The sequence below is a fragment of the Brassica napus genome, chromosome C7 (genome assembly GCF_020379485.1).
Source record: "Brassica napus cultivar Da-Ae chromosome C7, Da-Ae, whole genome shotgun sequence".
NCBI classification, from domain to species: Eukaryota; Viridiplantae; Streptophyta; class Magnoliopsida; order Brassicales; family Brassicaceae; genus Brassica; species Brassica napus.
Window position 1 is genome coordinate 15,328,066 of NC_063450.1, and position 5,214 is coordinate 15,333,279.

General features: G+C 41.1%; 1 non-coding gene across 1 annotated transcript; it reads right to left on the minus strand.

The window, feature by feature from the left end:
• Positions 1–1,072: 1,072 nt before the first annotated feature.
• On the minus strand, positions 1,073–1,180 carry LOC125590954. The gene has a single exon (XR_007326951.1). It is a non-coding gene; the product is annotated as a small nucleolar RNA R71 (small nucleolar RNA).
• Between the last annotated feature and the right edge of the window lie 4,034 nt (positions 1,181–5,214).

Here is a 5,214-nt window from a genome sequence, read left to right on the forward strand (position 1 = left end):
GACAAACACCTGCTATTCTTAGAAGATCCTGCTCACTTGGAACGAACGATCCGCAAAGACCAACGTTCCACATCGCTCGACGCAGCAGCTTTCACGTCGACCGATTCTCACACCCAACCGTCAACTGACAGCCGACCTTCATCGTCGAATGATCTACATCATTCGACATCGATCGATACTACACCGCGTACATCGATCATGAAACATGGTTGAACTCTTTGACAACACGAAAAAACCATTGTTCAACTCTTTGACAACATGAAAAAACCAAAAATTCTGCCCTTCTATCCAAAGGATGGAGGGGCGGAGGCCTTTGGTGTCCACTCCCGTCAAGAATTGGAGCCTCACAATCACTAGCCAATATGCTTTTCTCGCATGCCTTTCTGTTGCATCAGATCTTTTCTGGCTGGATGAATCTTAGCGATGACTTAATTATAATTAAGTCCTAAGTCATTGGATGATTGTATCATTAAGGGGGTGGGTCTAGGAGAAGAGATAAGAACGAGGGTGAAAGGAAGGCTGGAATGCCACCAGGCGTCTATTATTTCATTCACCCGATTCTCAGACAGGACGAGAATGCAAACCTGTATGACCAGGATGGTCATCTGCGTAATGCAACAAGTTAGAAACTAGACGCTCAGGGGAATGTAATCCCTGATACTGATGCTACAGGAGCTGCTCAACCTGTAGAAGAGGCTGCTCGACCAAGGGCACTGGCTGACTACAATCGTCCAGATGAGTACTACGCCAACAGATCAGCTATTGGTCTTCCAGAGATTCAGAAGCAGAATTTCGAGCTGAAGCCTCAGTACTACACACTCGTGTCGCAGATACCCTACTTTGGGTTACCGCACGAGCATCCTATGGACCATCTAGAGAGGTTCGAGGATCTTATCGCTGCTATTCGTATGGATGGAGTCCCCGAGGACTACCTATTGTGCAAGCTCTTCAAGTATTCTATGACTGGAGAAGTGATGCACTGGCTTAAGCAGCTACCCACAGGATCTCTAACATCCTGGGCCGACATCAAGAATGCTTTCTTGCGAAACTTCTTCGATGAGGCACGCGCTGAAGACTTGAGGAGCAAAATTGCTACATTCATGCAGGAGACTAGAGAGTCTTTCAAAGATGCGTGGATCAGATTCAAGTTCTTCCAACGAGACTGTCCACACCACAGATTCAACGAAGTGCAACTGCTGAGCACTTTCTTCAGAGGTATCGCCTTGAGGTATCAGATGGCTCTTGATACAGCTAGCGAGGGAAACTTCAACACCATGAATCCGGTGGAAGCTTTGAGACTGTTAGAAAATCTAGCAAACAGCAGAGCACCAAGAACACTGACTTTGAGTGGAAGAAGAAGTTAGAGAAAAGTTAGATGTGGTTCATGAGCTTGTTAGGAAGCAGGTCTGCTCAGCTGAAGGAGAAGTAGCTGTAGACATGGAAGGAGAAGAAGATGTGAACTACATTGGAGGTACTGGATTTCTGAGGTCTGGAAACCAGGGTGGAAACATAGACATCTATGGCAATGGTCAGAGGAGTAACCAGAGTTCACAGTTCCAGAAACCTTTCAGTAACAACAGCAGAGGCTATGGAAACTCATTTTACCAGAATCCACCACCACAGACTCAGGAAAGCAAGATTGAAGCAATGCTTGACAGAGTTCTGGAAGGACATCAACAACTCACTGTGGACTTTAATGGGAAGATAGATTCTGCCTACAACAGTCTGAACACAAGAATTGAGACCCTAGGGACTCAGGTGAGGAAGCTTGAAATGCAAGTGGTTCAGACTAGAGACACTGTAAAGAGGCAAGAAGCCTTGGCTAGAGAGGCAGGAGATGAGAAAGCAAAACACCACGTAAATGCCATCATAGATGATGATTTCTGGCAGGTGGTGAAGCATGAGAAGCTTGGAGAAGGAGACTTCGAAGTTGAAAGCTCCATGAGTTTCGGCGGATCACAATGGTGTCGACCGATGTCAATGGATGCACATCGCTCGACAGACCATGACGAAGATCGATCGACGGATTACTCTAACCATCGATCGATGTCATCTGCTAAATCGACTGCGGAGTGTAGAGCAGTTCGGATCATGACTCATGAGGAATTCACAGAAAAACATCCTCACCCACCCTCCCCTTTCTACGTCAAAATTGATCGACGACATGAGCCAGCAGTCGACCGACAGAGAGAGACTGATATCGATCGACCCCCCTCACCTCCCATCGATCGACAGACACCTCTCACCTACCGACACTACAAGAAAACAGGGGGATTCTGATGGCCAAAATCGTCGGAAATTCGTCGGAATAGCCCGATTCCGACGAATTTCCGACGAACCCGTCCGTCGGTATCATTTCGTCGGAAAAAAAAAATTCGTCGGAATTTCGTCAGTACTTCCGACGACTTTCTGACGAATACCGAGAAACGTCATTCTGACGAACTTCCGACGATATTATGATGCGGACACACGAGACCAGAGTTCATCGGAAAAACTACGTACCGACGGACAACGTTCCCCGGATAATTCCGACGTAGGGTGTTCCTCGGTGTATTCCGACGAACACTGGTCGTCGGAATATACCGGCGGACAATTGTCGTCGGAATATACCGACGAACCTAGTTCGTCGGTATATTCCGACGAAATGTGGTTCGTCGGTACGTTCCGACGGATATATATCTGTCGGTATATTCCGACGACCCTGTCCGTCGGTATATACCAATTTTAAAAATGAATTGATTTTGCATTTTTATATATTTTTTGATATTAATAAATTAAAAAAATCAGAAATTTAAAACTAATAATATTATATAATTTAAATTCATACAAACCGAAATAGGAAAAAAACATTCAGAAAGTTTAAAATTCATACAAACCGAAATAGAAAAAAAAACATTCCGAAAGTTTTAAAAAGCCGAAATAAACTAAGATGAACTCGAAGACATCAAACGATCTAGCTTCTGCATAATCTCGGTGTTGAACTTCTTCTGGGATGCCAACTCAGCAAGGATAGTGGCATTCTCCGAACGGATAGTGGCATTCTCCGAAAGGATAGTGGTGTTCTGCTCCTCCAATGCCCCAATCCGTTCATCTTTGTCATGTAGCTCCTCGAGAATCATGGGATCGGCATACGGAGCTTGCGAAGAAGATGCCGGATACGAAGAAGCACGACGGGCCAACCCAACTAAACGGCCTCCTTTCCTTTTAGGAACCGCCTACAAAAATATTTAAAGTAAGTAAATAGGGACAAGTAAGTAATCGACATTATAAAAAAAATATATTAATAAAAAAAATTACCTTTTCAACCATCTCATTTATTTGCAATAGAGACAGGTTGGTTGAAGCTCCCGTAGAGTCGCCGTCATCAGAGAGAGGCTGAGATTGAGAAACTATTTCAGCTTCCACCAAATCAACTACACCTTTGATCACGGGGTCCTGAATTTGACCCGTCGTCTTGTTAGTGTGAGCCACCTTAATGAGTTGGAGACGATCAACGGGATTACCGTCATTTGCTTCGATCTAAAAAAACCGCCATTATTAGCCAAGAAATATATAAAATATTTATTTAAAAAATATAAAGATAAATAATAATAAAAAACTTACAAGTTCATCCTCCTTAGTAGACATAGAGCAAGCGCCGAGGTTGTGCACATACATACCTTTCCCGCCACGATCGCTCTTCCGGTTCCTGGAGTTCCTAGAAGACGTCTCTGCAGTTTCTTCCTTCTCCCAATGAGCTATCAACTGCTCCCACACCGTCCCGTTGATGAACCGTGGCTTCTTGTTCTTCTGCCAAACTGTCTTCCACGCGTTTATCTGCTTTGTGTAAGAGTCCATGGCCTTTTCGTTGAATTTCTTACGGACTGTTTCCGTAAGATCGGAGTGCCAGTTGAACTCTTGCTACAAAACAAACACAATTTAATAAGTAAATATATTTAAAAAATGTAAAAACTTTAAAAAAATGAAGAGTTACTATACCGCAAATTGACGAAACCACAACTCTCGTTCGTCGGAAGGGATCACACTCCACTTTGGATATCCAAAACGGAGCATGGAGTACATCATCTGGTTGATGCTCCGGCTAATGCCATTTTTCGACTTGGTGAACCTTTAAAAAAAATACAAGTTAGCAAGTTAATTAAAGGAAAAAATATAACGGTACAAATAAAAAAAATACTAACCAAGTGCTATGGCCTCGTCGTGGGTTGGGTTGGAGAAACGGGAGATGCTCTCGACCTGGTTGTTGAACCAATAGATGAACCGGCATGACCCCCGGATCCTGTTGAGCAGCAGCGTGAGGGGCAGCGTGAGGGGCAGAGGGAGCTGGAGCGGGAATATATGCGGGAACCGAGTCATGAGACGATCCCGATGCACGGGAACTGCTCACCGAACTACGTCGAAGACGGGCTGCGGGGCGGGCTTCATCCTCGGCCCTAAAAAAAAAATTAATACATCAAACATATTTTCAAATCATTTCTATTTTTAATGTTTTCATTTATATATTTACAAAAGGTTTTATAAACGTTTTAAAAAAAACTATTAAACCTTTTATATATATATATATATATATGTATACAAAATTATAAAAAAATTATAAATATAGAAAAATGTTGTTAAAAATTTATAAATGAAGAAAAATGTTGTTAAATATTTATATTTTTTTTAAAAAAACGTTTTATTATACATAGTTTATTAGTGGAAACTTATAAAAAATTATAAAAAATTTTAAATTTTTTACTATACATGATTTACATATATATATATGTATACAAAATTATAAAAATTTTATAAATATAGAAAAATGTTGTTAAATATTTTTAAAAAATTTTAAAAACGTTTTATTATATATATTTCATTACTGGAAACTTGAAAAACGTTTTTAAAAATAAAAAAAAATGTTTTAAAAAATCAAAAAACGTTTTTAAAAATCAAAAAACGTTTTTAAAAATAAAAAAATGTTCTAAAAAAAACTAAAACAACAATCCAAACAACAATCCTAACTTATATATCCTAAACTATCAATCAAACAACCTAAAATCCGAGATCTAACATCCAAAACCCTAAACAATTGAGATTAAAGAAGGTTTGGGATGATTCTTACATGATTTAGGGTTTGGGGGAGGAATCGCCGGTGTAGAGGGAGGAATCACCGGTGTAGAGAGAGGAATCGCCGGTGAATCGCCGGTGAATCACCGGTGGAGAGAGGAATTTAGA